Source organism: Corvus kubaryi, unplaced genomic scaffold (genome assembly GCF_017639235.1).
Source record: "Corvus kubaryi isolate FWS band 111438036 unplaced genomic scaffold, C.kubaryi_AGA036_p1.0 64818, whole genome shotgun sequence".
NCBI lineage: Eukaryota > Metazoa > Chordata > Aves > Passeriformes > Corvidae > Corvus > Corvus kubaryi.
Window position 1 is genome coordinate 30982 of NW_024581534.1, and position 14114 is coordinate 45095.

A 14114-nucleotide genomic window follows, 5' to 3' on the forward strand; every position below is an offset into this window, starting at 1 on the left:
TCTGCGTAAAGAATTTAAGTCTTCTGACTAAATACTTGCTACTCACCACTAGCTTCTGTGGCTACTCTCTAAGTCATCCATGGAGCCACAGATCACAAGCTGCAAACCACTGTTCTGTGGTACTTCGGTATGTATGTCTATACTTAGTTATGAAAATGGTAGTTCTTTAGGAAAACACAGATAATCAGGCTGCAAAGTTACAAAATATTCCCTGTTTTCAGCATCTCTACTCCTGAACCGTGGTGTCAGTACAAGAATCTGCTTCCTTGAAAATAAATGTAAGAGAAAGATCATCTGGGTGCTGAGGAGTGTTTCCAACATGAACTCTGCACACTTCAATACAAGAAGACTTTGTGGAAAACAGAGTGATTCCCCTTCCCTTTCCCCTCATCCTGCCTCCTATAAGTGTGTTCATTTTCACTCTAGACTGGTTTAGGCCTCACAACAGCAAAGGAGGAATGAGAAAAACTGTCACCACCACCATTAGGATATTGGCAGCAGTCTGTCACTTACCAGAAAGTAAGACTGAAGCTCCCTGGTGGCAATGAAAAGAATGGTTACAGTGCAGGCAGACAGAAAGTCCCCAAGGGCTCCCTGGAGATGCCATGGGCTGACCTGATGGAGAGCAGCTCTGCAGAGAAGGACCTGGGGCACCAAGGTGTTCCTGAGCCAGCAGTGTGTCCTTGTCCCAAGAGGGCCAATGGAATCCGGGGGTGCATCAGGACAGGGCACCTGCTGCAGTGCCAGCAGGTCAGGGAGTGATCCTGCCCCTTTGCTCAGCCCTGTGAGGCACATCTGGAGAGCTGTGGCCAGGTCTGGGATCATCAGGACAGGAGGGCCATGGAGCTCCTGGAGCAGGGCCAGCAGAGGCTGCAAAGATGAAGGACCTGGAGCATCTCCCTTATGAGGAAAGGCTGAGGGAGCTGGGGCTGTCCAGCCTGGAGAGGAGCCCCAGCTGAGAGGGGCCCTCAGCCCTGGGTGTCCCTGTGTGCAGGGAGGGCTCTGAGCAGGGCCCAGCCACGGCACCAGAGGAACGGGCAGGGACTGATGCCCAGGAATAACTTCTTTATTGTGGGGGTGTCAGAGTATTGGAACTGCTGTCCAGAGAGGCCATGGGGTCTCCTTCCCTGGAGATATTCAACACCCACCTGCACCTGATCCCGTGCAACCTGCTCCAGGTGATCCTGCTCGAGCAGGGGAATCTGGATGATCCACAGAGGACCCTTCCAACCCCACCATCCTGTGATTCTGCGGATTCAGACACCTTCAGACACGTTTTTTTAACACAGTGTTACACAGAGTAACACTGAAGACTGATTTGGTATCTTAAAGGACACATGAATATGTTACTAGAGGCTTGGACTTACAAATGAATTTACAAACTTCCTTTAGAGATTTTGGCTCTTTTTGATGAATTATTTTCTCGTGTTACTGATTTTTTTTGTTACTTGATTTTGTACTGTATGCTCATCCATTGACTGAACATGGATTGACAAGCTAGGTTAAGAAAACACACAAATATTTGGCATTACGGTTACGTATCATCACCAAGCCTAATGGAAAGCTGGTAACTTCACAAACCTCTAGTTCCTTGTGCATAGAAAACCAAGCTCAGCTTGACAAAGAACTAATATTTTGCTAAGGTAAGAAAGTTGAAATCAGATAGTGTTGTTTTATTACCTTATTATTGACAAACATGGACTGCTAGAATATTTTAGCAGTGATCCAGCCCAGCAATCCATTACTCATACAGTCCCTGTCTGTAAACTCAGGCCCTTAAATGGCTGAACTATTCTTAGCCTTATGTGGTGAATACACAGGAATGTTCATGGACAGAATATTAAGGACAGAAGATGGCCCTAACAGTGCTTGGCAAAGGGAGATGGGATTTATGGAAAGTTTCCTTTGATGCTGTTGACTCCTAACTACTGCCTTCTGATGCTGCCCCAACATACAAAATTAGCTTTAAACTTGCATTCCAGAGGAATGACAGGGAATAAAAAGGAACAGGGATTTCAGTTAAAGCCTATGGAACTAGATTCAAGCCCAGGACCTAGCCAGGTTTAAAACCAGGCTGGATCTTTTTAGCTGGAAATTCCCTGACTGAGAAACTCTCCAGCCACTTCCTAAACAGTATCCTTCCTCTCCATCTGCTTTGTAGGCACTACAACAAACCTGGTCCAAGTGCTGTTTGTGGCTGGCATAATTGCCACAAAGATGCTTTAGAACTGCAGCCATATTACATTGAAATCTGACTTGGGGCATTCTCCTTTCAAAAATGCTCAGTGAACAAAGGAATCCTCTAAAGTCCTGCCCTACAGTAGTGCTTGTTTGTTATCACCAAAGCAAGAGAGAAGCTTAGCCAAGCAAGAGAAATACACTATTTAAGAAAAAGAAAAGGGAGGGGAGGGATGACTTCTACAGCTGTCCTAAAAAACTAATCCATATGTTAATTTATATTGCCTAACAGCCACAAGAAGGGACTGAACTGCAATTGCACGAGTGTATTTTTTGGGGATGGATGGCAGGTAGAAGGATGTTGTAGAGCTTTGTGACTACCAGACTGTGTATCTCTAACAGAATATTATTTGTTTTCATGTTGAGAATGAGTCTTTCCTGAACTGGCTTGTAAACCACTGTGATTCTCACTGCAGTGAATCAAACGATGCCTTTTGCAAGGCAGAGCTGAAGGACGGCTGGGCCTGTGAGGGAGGGACTTGACCCGTTCTTTGGAGCAGGACAGAGCAGCTGCTAAAATAGCACCACAAAAATGTGTGATACTTCGAGGGCAGAACCTCAGGACTCCCCTCTCAGACAAACCCAACCTGACAAGGGAAAACACCTCATGCAGTGAAAGAGGGAGGGAGGGAAGGCTCGTTTCTGTCCTGGGATCAGGTGTAGGAACCAGCAGCCACCACTGCTGGGAGGTGGAACCGGGGGTCTTCAGCAGCCACGGCAAACTGGGGGTTTTTTTACAGCTCCCGAGCCCCGGAGCAGCACGTCGGGTGTTGGTTTGGGAGTGACACAGAGGGGATGCTGCCACCTACTGAAATCAGGATTTTTAGCACTTAGGTTTCCCGACTGGGCTCCCGTCAGCCGCAGTCTAAGGATACTGCAGCATCGGTACGGTATTCATCAGATTGAACAGCTCTTCGTCCTCCCTAACTATTTTCAGGAACTGAAAATAGCATTGTAAAAAACTCCACCAATCCAACCCTCAGGACCCCAAAACAAGCAATAGTCTACCATCAAATGGTATTATTGTAAAGCTATTAATTTGAGAAGTGAAACCTTGCTGTGAGGGTGTATTTAAGCCCGGGCAGACTTTTAAGCTAGATCAGAATTTTAGATCTGCTCGGGTCCTATTGACAAAACAAAAAAATTTGCAAAATTATTTTAGTGGCAGCAAGTTCACTCTGCTACTTTATTCCAGACTAACTTATTTAGTGTTGGACCAATAGCCTTGAACTACGAATTTGAAATTAATTATTCTAGGGACTAGGGGGAGGGGGGGGGGCTTTAAAAATCTTGACTAAAAAACCTGAGTTTAGCTTTTAATCACGCTCTCTCTCTTTTCTGTTTATAGGATAAACACAACTCTTTCATGGTGGTAAAACAAAATCCCCATCTCTCGTATCAATGAACATGCATCATAATGCCAGGCTAGAGAACAGCACTTTCTCTTTTCAGCAGGTGGAAGAAGTACCCCAAAGTCCTGTTTCCAGATATTGATTAGTGTTGCTGTGCTGCCACCCAGCCATGCAGAGTCACTTCACTGGTAGCTGCTTATCAGCAAGGACTGAAGTGGTCCTTACATTTCCCTTAACTACTGACTGGAATAGTGAATGCCTGCAAACCCCACGGGGGAGGCTGGCTCAGAACGCTCCAGGAACACAGTGACATAACACTCACCCCACGGGCTCTAAACCAAATTTACCAGAAGTATTCATTAACAACCAAAGCCATAAATAACAACAATAAAACGAAGCAACTCAGGATCATCTCAGGCAGCTTCCACAGCGGATCTGACCAACTCTGGATGCTGTTTCTGCTGACCCACCAGTAATTTTATTGCTGCAGAGGCAACACAGCGTGTCAGGCCATGATAGATTTGGTCTTTTCTGACATCCAGCTGTTTGCTGTTTGTGTTGGCTGCTGCTGAAGTCCTGGAGATAATACAGGTGTTCTGTGCTGCTAGAGCTGACTGTGCTGGAGAAAAATCTGGGCAAGAACGGGGTGAGGATTTGTCTGCCTTGGTGAGTGAGAGCAGGCAGTCTGATGGAAGGAGAAAAAGGTCAAACAGGCTTCTTTGTGGTCCACCTCAAAATTAATGGAGGCCTATTGAATCAGGCTCCCCCTCATTAAAAAGAGTGGACAATAGAGAAATAGAGATCTCTGTGAGCTGCTTGGTTGGGTTTTATCTCATTTTTGCAGGTCAGTTGGATGACTTGTACTCCTGCACCTACAGTGAACATCTAATCACATCCCCAAAACTATGAGTGTGTTTACAGTCGTGTTTTGCAAGTTTAAGGCTAGCACTCATGCCTAGTTCACAACCCAGAGCCATCCTCAATCTGCAGATTGATGCAAACTGAGGTGTTGACCAAGTGACCATTACTACACCTGAAGATGAAGCAATTTGTCCAAAGCTGCAGTTAAGTCTAGGGAAGAGCCTCAGTCAGGAGACAGGTCACAGGTGCTTCCCAATCTGAGCAGAATGTTTGGATAACCAGCCAGAGCAGCCAGGATAGTTCCTGCTGAGCACCAGCTCAGGTGAGTGCTATCTGTCTCCAGTATCAAGGAAGAAATACAAGCTACTCCTACGTGTCTGTTTTTATAAAAATGCTCGACAAATATCATGAGCAAATAAACAGCTGCCTCTGAGCTATTTACAGTGCTGTTAACCAGCTTTTAGGCTTCAAAATTGATCACCAGAGTCAACAGAGGGTTGAACAAACATATCCATGGCTGAGTATTTGTATTTGAGATTAGGTACACATATACAAGTGTGAAGGCGTGTGTTCAGCCAAACTATAGAGGAACTGAGCCCAGACCATAAATGGCATTTTAGGCAAAAAGCAATCAAATTATTCATGCAGCCAACTCATACTCATTCTTATCTCCTTGCAACTCAACTGAATACTTATTTGGAACCCTTGTCAATACTTTATATTAAAGTTTGGACCTGATCTTCTCTTTAATGAGTTGCTTTTGGTTTTTCCATTTTGAATTCTTTCTCCCCTGCCAATGTCTAAAGCCTCAGTATCCTTTAAAAGGAGTAGTTTGATAGCAAAGGTTCCCTCCACACCCCTGGGAAAACAAGGAAACAGATAGTGCACATCCTGCTGGAGCTCCACTTGGGAGCATAGCACTAGGAAAAAAATTCACTGAGGCCCGTTTCTATTTCAGACTTAATTTTTCCTACTGCAAGTAAATTAAACCCCACAAGTGCTCCAGGGTCTGAATCTGTGCCTGCAGCAGTGTTATGTGTGAGCAGGGAGATGTACCCAGATGGGTGGATACTACAACTATTCAGGAGGGACCTGGATAAACAACAGAGCCAGAAGTAACCCAGTGGTAAACTCAAATCAAGGCAAACAGTTTGGCTTTTGCCAAAAGGTGTTTATCTTTTTTAACAGTCTTTTTTTCCCAAAACCTTCAGGGAGCTATGACAACCTGAGATCTGCTCTTTTCACAGTGCATCAGTGAACTGAAATACCAGGAGAATATCAATTATTGCAGTATTTGGGCTTTACAAATCACTCCCCTGAGGCATTTAATAAAAACTTTGGAAACAAATCTGTCCAAATGTGAGAGAATTTGTGCACCTCTTGGCATGTATCTTTGGGGAAAAAACCCCAGTAAGGTGTATTACACAGTCATGGAACATTGCACTGCAGAGGGAACATCTGCCCTCAGGGAAAAGCTTGACTCCAAGCAGTGGTTGGCAGGGTAGAGGCTCCACCAATTCAGGTTCCCAAACCTGGACTGCAGGGAGGAGCTGCTCGGGGGCAGAGCGCAGGTTTTAGATGCTGGTGGGGGAACTCGTAGTTCCTGAGTCCATCCTACTTCCAAAAAAATTTTTAAAAGTGACTCATTTTCTACTAGTCTAGTACCTTTAGTCTGCGCTAAATCTTCATGGGATGAAAAAGGAGATTAAATCCAACATCATTCTTCTGCTCTGTATAAGAGATTTGAGGTGCAGGGGTTTGTGTCCTGAATAACAAGCTACTTGACTAGACGCTGACTTTTAACAATGCCACGTTTTTATATAAAAAAAAAAAAACAACCCCAAGCTGCATGCACTGTAGTTACACACCCTGATACCCTGTTTCACTCTGGCTCTGTCTTAACAGGGTTTTAAAGCCATTTCACCTGAGTGCCTGCTGATTACCATGCTGAGTTTTTTAAACCAATCCATTGAATTTGCTTCCTTTCTGTGTCCCCAGTGCCCATTCACCTATAGAAATATAGAGACAAACAAGGCCACAGGTGCAGAAAATTGGGCCTTTCCTGCTGTTTATTACAATGTTGACCTTGGCGATTTGTTGAGGGGGTGGAGGGAGAAGGAAAGAAAAAGAAGAAATACGTGCTTTGCAATGGGATTCTGCTAGAATCCTGTCTTACTTTCCCCATGAAGTTAAAAAAAAAAGCCTTCTACCTGGCAACAAACACAGACATTGAATTATTAGAAGGTGAAGTGGGGGCAGGGCCATTTCTTTGGCATCTCTGAAGGGATTTTGGATGAATTGCTGCTGACCAGAAAGCCTGCTCTTCCTTCAGCCCCGCTCACTCCCTGCAGTTTGCCTTCTGGTTATTCTGGGGCATGAGAATTTGCCTTGCCCCGCAGTCACCTTTGTGGTCACGCAGCTGCCTGGTGAGTGTCACATGAGCATTGGAGGGCACAGCCACCTGCTTGGTGTGTCAAGGAGGTGCCTTGTGCTGAGCAGGGAATCTTGGAGAGGTCTCCCCTCACAAAGGCACGGCCCCCACCCAAAACTGGGTGGCCTTGCACCAGAGGCTGCACTGCCAAGGGAGCCCTGGCTCCCCTCCAGGAGCAGAGTGGGGTCCGCAGAGGAAGGGGGCTTTGTCCACAAGAAGAGTTCAGAGCTTTCTTGATGTAAACTGGCAGTAGTGAGTGGGTCAGGTGTTAAAAATGGCACTGCTGGCTGGATGGATGGGGGGGGGGGGGGCCCGAATGCCACCCAGGGCTTACCTGGGGTCACCCGAATGCTGAGGCAGTGCAGCACACAGGGCTGCAGCAGGAGAGGGGTGTGCTGGAGTCTGGGTGTATGTAAGGGTTCAGCCTCCTTGCCTGTCTGTGAAGGTCTTTGCACCAATTTCTGTGGCTGGATCTCAGTGGATGGATATGTGAATGCATCCAGTAAGGGCGAGACCCTCACTCAAAGACCTCACAGTCAAGTTAAAAATCAGGGACCACAGATGGGAGAAAAGATGTGTTATGCCCAAGATGAACAATGTGGATTTGGTGTGCAGAGAGTATAAACTGTATGTTAGGGGTGATCTTTCTCACCTGGAAACTGAACTAATTTCTACTGAGCACCAGTTCAGTGCCTTAATTGGATGCCTGCTGAAAGGGAAGTGCTCCTCCTCAAGATCACGCAGATTTAACCTCACATGAGCGAGGTTTTTTGGGTGCTTAGGCCCTTTGGAAGCCAAGGTGCATCTGGTCAGACTGGTCTGGAGGTCAAGCTCGTGCTCGGGTCAGTGAAAGAGGCACTCTGTGTTCTGCTGTACATCTCAGCACAGAGCTGACCTGCAGAGAGCAACCGCTCCCCCAGAGCCTGCTCTGGATTTCACTGCCCTGCTTTCACAGGAACAACAGAGGGACACCTTTTATGTGCTTGCTTAGGAATATCGACGGGGCCTCACTTATTCTGTTGGAAAGTGGGTGCCAAAAACAAACCTCTCTGAGAAACCTGATCTGCAGGTCCTGATCCAAAGCACTTTGCAGCACTTTTGTTGCCCAACATGACCGAGAGGGTCTCGAGAACAGCTTGTGCAAGCCTTGCCTAAGCCTGGGCTTTGGGGAGCAGGGATGGCCATGCCATGACTATGCTGATCTCAGCTCTTGAGCCACAGACAGAGAATTCTCACTGGTTACTACTTGATATTAAATTTTATCAGTGATAGTCAGGAGGGATTCAAAGTGTGGTCCTGCATTTCATGGAGTTTTTTTCCTCTCAGCACTGTATTTCTCTGCCATGATTATTCACATGGCCTTGGGCCTGATGCTTTACTCCTTCACTCTCCCGCCTGTGCCTGCAGCACAGCCATTCCACAGAAATACTTGTCTCTGCCTTTGCCTTCAATAAATGCCACCAAAAACTGTAGGTAACAAACTCAGTTAACACAGCCAAGGACAGCTGGCCCAGCAGAGGAAGGGCTTTCAGCAGGTTGAACTCCCTCCTGATAACATAGAGACCTTCCTCTCTGGGCACTATACATAGGTTTTATCTATAATTTTTAAGGTACTGTGCAGCCACAGATAAATATCTGTGAGAAACTTTCATTTCTATAAGTTTCCTTTTTCTGACATATGACTGGAAATACAGGACCTGGAATTTTAAGACTTAGGATGTCAATATGCCATAGTTGGTGCTAATTACCACTTTCTGCCTTCCCTGGCTTAGACACACTCACCTATTAGCAGTTGTGTTTAAACAACAATAAAGTACACACGAGTTGTAAGAGTTCCCCTCCACCCCTCGTGGTCACTTTGATGAGCTAAGCAAAAAACACAGTTTGCTTTGTCTGAGTTAGGAATTCAGGTTGTATTAGTTAACAAACCTCAGGTATGAAAATGAAGCAAGTCTTTTCTGCAATATAGACAGGACTTGATGTTAAGTCCCAAAATGAAATTCATCTTAGCCATTTTTCATGTAAACTCAGCTTTCTGTATTTCTCGTTTTCATTTATTCAATTTTCCGCCTTGGAATAATTACTGTAAGTGAAAAAGCATGTCAAAACCCCAAGTTATTACAAAAAAGCACGCTGGAACTCTCATTCTAGAATTCATCACTTCATAAAACTGTACATTATAAGACTGGCCATTCTGGGCCAAACATGTGCTCCATGTAACCCAGTATCCTGTCTGGTACCATGATTAATAGGGGAAAGTGGAGAAGAAGATAAAAAATGATCTTTTCCCCTGCTGTTCTCTCCCACCTTCTAGTAATCAGTGGCTTACAGACACAAAATGTGTGGTAATAACATGAATATAATGCTTCAAAAAAATCAAACTTAAATTACTATCTACTTACAATAAGTTACTTAATCTGATTTTACCACAGTATCTGCTTTTTAAAATTATGTTTAATTTTTAGAAGCAAATGTGTATCTTTATGCCAGCTCTAGAGAATGAAGCTAGAAATATTCCATTCAGATTGTGATACCCAGGAAGAAAGAGGGTTCAGCTGGAAAAGAAGTTTTAACTGAAGACATGGCCAAGTCTTCCAAGGTGAAGAGAGCTGTGAATTTTCTCCCATCCTGTTCTATAGAAACTACCTGGAAAGCAGATTTTAAATCTTTTTTTCCTTTCCCCCCTCTGCATTGATTCACATTCTTTATTCTCCTTCCTTCCTTCTTTCTCTTTGTATTTTTTATTCCCACTGCCTCTTTTCTCAGTTACATCTTAGGAGAATGGAAATAAACCCCCAGTTTAAAACTTCAGACCTACAGGTACACGTCTGCTTAGAAAACCTGCAGGGATTCCCCCCCACCTCAAGCCCTTTTTAAACAAACACATCTATTTAGACAGTTTGTTTCTCTATCAATCTGTGAAAAGTTAATACAGTTTTGTGTCATTTTTGTTATGGAAACAGCCCTGTAAAAATACCATATGGTCCACTGAGGCCTGCCCTTGTAACCCCAATAAATACAAATCACCCTAGAACTTATCATGGTAAGTTCAAATATGTAGCTAATGTAATCTCAAAAATCCTTCACAGAAAGAAAACAAACGAGCTCCTTTTAAACCCCTGACTTGTTGCTCTTGACTTCAGCTATTTGTTCAATATTTCAACAACACTAAACAAATGTGCCGGAAATACTTATCATTTCTGAGTCACCCCCTTGCTATCCCACACTCCAGACTCTTCAAATTAGGGACTATCTTAAAAAGATGAATGTGATCCATTCTCTTTGTTACTTTGGTTTCAGTATTGTCTTCAGCATATCCCTGGAGAGTCTCCTATTCTCAATCTGCCTAATTCTGGCTAATCTTTCTGGATAATTCATTTCCCATCTCCCTGTCACAGGCTGGTTTGGCTGCTCTGTTCTGTACCTTTCCTAACTCTGAAACATTAGCATTATTAATGGCAGACAACAGTGTATTTAATATCCAGCTTATGCCCCACGATAAGGTAGATTTTTCTGTGATTTATAATCTGTACAGAACTATCAATTAAGTTTAAACTGCGTTGCAGCAGAGCACTACCTTCCTACAACTCGTCTGTAATAGATGGCAATTAATTGGCACTTCATTGTTTATTTACACATACTTATTTCAGACAACCAGAATCTGCCCTAATTCCTTGTGACCTATCATAAAACATAACAAGGAGCTTTGCAAAATGCCTGTTCTCTGAACTCACACTAAATAGAAGTACTCTGGGTGTTGTGGATATCATAGGAAATGTGACCAAACTGTGTCATTTTATTATTTATCAACAGTATTTCACTAATGAGCATCTAGAACGATCTTCATGTCATGGACACAGTAGAAAGCAGGTTGATTTCCACACTAAACTCTCATTTCAATCTAACTGCTCTTTGAGAGATGCACAAGAGTTCAGTTCTGAGAGTGAGCAGCAGTTTTTGTGCCTCTCTTTCTGAGACATCTGCATGACGTCTGATTTTTAGAACATGTTTTTTTCCTGTCAAGGAGTTCTGACATAGAAATGTCAAAATGAAAAGTGGCAAAAGTAAAATAGTTCCTTTTGAGTAATTTCAGTCTCCATGGCTCCTGTGTCTTCTTGAAGTGTGGGTGAATGGGAAAGAAAACCAGTGCTGTACATGGTATTTTCAGGGACATGTTCTACGTCATTGACACAGCCTTTTTATTTTTTAATTCTGCTCTTGGAGTGGATTGGTAACAGTGGAAGTCAAGAGCAGCAACAACAAGCTACACCTTGCTCTTCCTGATGACTCCTGCCTCTATTTTATTCTTGTCTTTTCCCTTGCAACTCTTCAACTGTTGGATTTGCGTCAGCGAGAAAAAATCTCACAAATGCAGCACCATTTGTATGAAAAATGGGTGTGCTTCTTTTTTCTTCATTTCCAGCATTGCACTAGGACCACAAACAGCAGAAAAACAACTTTGAAATGCGTCTGACAATTTGTTCTGTGTGTGCTTCTACTCTCACCCTTAAGAAAGAAAGCAGTGCCAGATGATTGAGCTAATAAATGCCAATTTTAGAAAGGACTATTTGGGATCAGCTCATATGTAAACAGTTCTAAAAGCTGAGGGTAAATCAGAGGACTGGCTACATATATATAAATAAATCTCTGTTTACTTTTACTCAGAGGTATTGGACAAGAAAAAAATCAGAGTTCACTGCAATGCCATGAAGGAACCACAGGTTGAAAGTTTTGGTCTCAGAGGATTTTGGGATTATTCCCAGCTAGCCTGAATGCCATCCAGCTGTCCCCACACCTCCACTGTGTTACCTGTGCAAAAATCACACCCATATTAACCTTCAATATGAGAAAAGGCTGTGCCAAAGACTGAGGCAGGGACTGGTGAGGTTGCTAATTCTGCTTTTGTTTGTTCTTGGAGCTGTTCTGCGAGGAGCTCTTTAGGCTCTGATGCAGCCCAGACTCCCAACCTTAATGTGTTAAATACATTGTCCACTTTGGATTGTTCACTTAGCTGCAGCAAATGCCTTGTATTTTTTCCTGTCTGAGTACAATTAAAATTGCAGGATATTTGCCAGACAGGCTGAGACTCTTTCACCACTCTCGGCATCCCTTTGCAGTGTTGTGAAGAATGATCAATTAAATCGCTCAGTCTCACCTATAAACAATGTATTTTAGCTGTCCTGCCAGGTTTGTTTGAGGCAATTTAACACCCAGACTCATGCAGAGAGCTATCCTGCTCTCTGTGCCAGCCTGCACTTCCATTCACAAAGAAAAATTGGGGTAGCCTGAATGAATTTATCAGGGAGCTAAATTTGGCCTATGATAACAAATAAAACCAAGCTATAAAAAGAAGAAATGGCTACTCAAGAATAGGAAAATGCCTACATTCCTCTCTTGTATGGCTTCACATGAAAGCCTTAATGATTTTTTAATCTCATTATATTTCTTATGCAGAGGAATACCTGAGAACAACAAACATGCAGCCTTTGTGCAATCTAACTCTAATTGTTAAGAGCTGATATACTGCTGATCATATTCCAGGGAGTTTCTTGAGCAGTGATTTTTTACAGAGCCTCTTGGCATTCACTTCATTTATGGATCCAAGAACGCCTACCTAGTGTAAATATGTCCTGGGCACAGAAAATAAATGGACAAATAAATAAAGAAGGAAAAATTCATTTGTGCAGAGGCCAGAATAACAATATGCTTCATAATGATATCAGTTCTGAAAGCATTTCAGAAGTTTCTTTCCCAGTAAGTTCATACTCAGCTTTCTGTACACTTATATTTTTTACCTTGCGCAAGAGAAAAAGGCCTTAATTATACTATATACATCTCTTCTAGATTGTAAGAAATAGAAGCAAAACAAATACAATTTATATTTTAGCAATATCATCTAGAGTAGATAAAACTTTTTAAAAAAACATTATATGCTGTAACTTGCACTATTTTTCCTCACCTTATTTATATCTCCTGGCTTTCAGGATGAAATCTGAAAGATAACTTTGTCCTGCCAGGTTTTGTTTGACAAGTACACATCTTAGTCAAAAAATACTGGAACCCATTTTCTGTTGGCACTGAATTGCAGCTGCATTATTCAGTGTAGTTCCTGCTCTGTTCTCTTCTCAGTATCCATTCCTTTGCTCACCACTTGGCCAGTGCTGTTTCTATTAAATTAGAAGCGCTTTTAGCTTGTCGGAAACTGAAACCTCTGGTGCTATAAAGCAGCGTGTCTGTGTATGACAACAAGCACAGGAGGGGCCCTACCATTTGAAAGTTTGTTTTACTGTAACAACCCCCAAGAGATTACAGAATTGGATTCAGCCTAAAGTCACTGTTAGGCGCTTTATGAAAAGTTCATCCAAAAAACCATATGAAATTGGCAATTTTTTGGGGAAAAAAAAGTTGTCTGGACAATTTAGTTGCATAAACTTTCATTCTAAAAAGTGCAAATCATTAACTCAGTCTCTTCTTACAGATCCCCGTGCCAGTGAGCTTGTCCCAGAATATTTTTGTGTCTGCGTGCATTTGCACTTTCAACACATTCTTTTGGTTCTCTGCATACCCTTCTCTGTGTCCTGTCTCTGTCTTCTGAAAACTACCTGAGCCAAACAATGGAGAAATTGAGAGCAGGGTTTTTCCACCCTTACATTTTTTTGGAAACTCTAATTTTAGCACTTGCATATGTGAACTTATGTGAGCCAGAACTACACCTGTACTTCAGCAAGAACTAAATAATATAATTTGTTCTGCCTGAGAAAGTACAATTCACCAACACAGCTCAGACAGAAAATCCTTCAGAGGGAGTGCACAGGTTTTATGTTATCTGCCAAGTTAACACACACATCTGAGGAAACCACATGAACAACTTGTTTGTGCTCTGGAAACCCGAGGAGTTTCTTCTGTTTTGTAAAAAGCAGATTTTCATGTATATGGCTGATTTGTTAAGACCAAATCCCCCATGACATGGCTGCAACACCTGAGTACCAAGAGAAGCTTAAGACCCTTCCCCAGCTTCCTCTTCCACTACACACTTTCAGTATGGGTTGCTCTCTTCTCTCTTGAGAGCTCTGTCTCTGATATCACCTTATTTATTTACTGATTTCTTACAGCAGGGCACTCTGATAACTTTCCATGCAGATGATTTGTGCGACATCGACCTGCTGGTCACAACTGAGAGCACCACTGCAGCAGTGAGTACATACACAGACTGAAAGAAGGATCCACTTCTG

At 43.1% G+C, this 14114-nt stretch overlaps 1 long non-coding RNA gene across 1 annotated transcript in view; it reads right to left on the reverse strand.

Moving 5' to 3' along the window:
• The window catches only part of LOC121672667, a 58091-nt gene that overhangs the window by 15780 nt on the left and 28197 nt on the right, over nucleotides 1-14114 (reverse strand). The window lies entirely within an intron of this gene.